Consider the following 1,955-nt stretch of genomic DNA (forward strand, 5'->3'; position numbering starts at 1 on the left):
AGGACAGCAAGTCTTTCAAGGACCCGTCTTGTAGTTACAACAGTAGTCTGAGAAGGCATAAAACACGGTACAGATAAGCTGGTCCTTAAATAGTAAGGGATTGTCTTAATTGCAGGGCAATGTTATTCGTCGATTATTGTCACAGTTATTCCTCCTTGCGATTTTCAGTTACTTTCCACAAGAAAAATCGTAGCCTAACCTTAAACCTGAGGGATTAATTTATTCATCTTTCTCCCTTTTAATGACAGAGTTGTAACGTTCTCATGGAACATACTCGATCATCATTCGATGTGAGCAAGTCTTGACTCTCTCTTGCTACTGAGTTAGGATATGATCCTTGTTCGGATACCATGATGCAACAGGAAAAAGAATTTTGGTTATTTTGTTTTTGACCATTGCAACAATCTCACTCTTGTCAATCGAAAGCAATCTTCTTCTTGACCAACTCTGTCAGGACCATGAAAGTATTGACTAGTTCGAAGAAATGGGGTGCTTCAATTATTCTACTTCCATTGTCCTTGAACTGGTTCTGGCTTGATCAAATCTCTGTGTTTTGGTTGGTTCACACATCTTTGTCCTGAACCAAAGGCTTTGAAAGTGTGAACCTTGGGTCCGAATGGTGAAAGTCTATCCACGCCCGTCAGCCACGGACCCAGCCTGACGGCAACGCCAGTCTGAAAGTGGATCCCACTTTGATGTTTCTTTCAGACTTTCACGACATGTTTACAGCCCTTTCCACCTAGGTGCCAAATATTAGGACCATAGCAAGTAGTTGGCAGCAACACAACTCAGAAACTCCATGGATAACTTGTCTTTAAAAATCTGACCTTTGGATGTGCAGTCAGGATTAAGATCTAATGGGATATTCTCATTCCATCATATTTTATAATCCTTTTTGTTTCAAATTGAATGTTCGTAAAATTAATATTAATATTAAGATTTTTTAAAATAACGTTTATCTTTGAATATCATTTTTATTTCAAATATCGTCGGATGGCATTTTTTAATTTTTACATTATTTGAAAAAGGAGAAATTTATGAAATAAGGAACAAAATATTTTATTGTTAAGACCTTTTGAGTCCTTTGAAAGAGAAAATATTCAATTTAAAAGTAGTATCCAACAAGACTTAAAAAATAATAATGACGCGTTTTGTTTCTCTAGGCATTATTCATAAGTCCTAGTAGATATGGTTTTTGTTTTGTTTTTTAAATTAACTTATAATTTAACTCCTTACATCTTGTATTGTTTGTATGTTGTTGGTGTTGTTCAAATATTTAATTTCATAAAAGATTTGACCATGAAATAAATCAAGAGAAGTATCTAATATTTTTTTCACCGTAACTTTCATCCATATATTTTTTTATCATTACATTACATTTCACTTTCAAAGAGTAAATATAAACTTCACATTCATCTTTTAGGGTTTCAATTTATTTTACGTGATAGCATGTAATTTTCTTATTTTTTTGAAAAATACAAAATATTATCTGAGAAATGTTAATATTGGAACCGTGTAAGTAGAATTTACTTTATTTTTGTTTTTTTTTTTTACAGATTACATATTAATCTAAAGAAGCCAAAAAAATTGTGATCTACCAAGGTTCCATCCTGGGCAAATAGTTAAATAAGTGAAGGTAATTAGAATGAACAGATCAAACTTGTCTTGTCTTTTTTTTGTTTGCAGTACTACACTTGTAACATCAGCCTCCATTTCGGCATTTCCTGGTACTTCCCTATGCTTTTGTAGTACAGACAACGACAAAGACCATCTTCTTCTCTCTGTCCATATAATCCATGTATGTATCATGTAAGAACCTCACATTCTTTCAATGAAATTCTCACGCTTTCTCTTCCTCCTCCTTCTCTCCCTCTCTCTTTTCCTCTCTGCCACCTCCCATGGGGGCAGTGATGATGATGATAAGGGTGCAGGGGAAAGAAATGAGCCACCTCATA

General features: G+C 34.3%; 1 protein-coding gene across 1 annotated transcript in view; it reads right to left on the bottom strand.

Moving 5' to 3' along the window:
• Window positions 1–1,955, bottom strand: part of LOC110418916 (zinc ion binding protein) — a 4,741-nt gene that overhangs the window by 2,306 nt on the left and 480 nt on the right. The window lies entirely within an intron of this gene.

Source organism: Theobroma umbraticum, unplaced genomic scaffold (genome assembly GCF_002168275.2).
Source record: "Theobroma umbraticum cultivar Fairchild unplaced genomic scaffold, ASM216827v3 scaffold_67.0, whole genome shotgun sequence".
NCBI classification, from domain to species: Eukaryota; Viridiplantae; Streptophyta; class Magnoliopsida; order Malvales; family Malvaceae; genus Theobroma; species Theobroma umbraticum.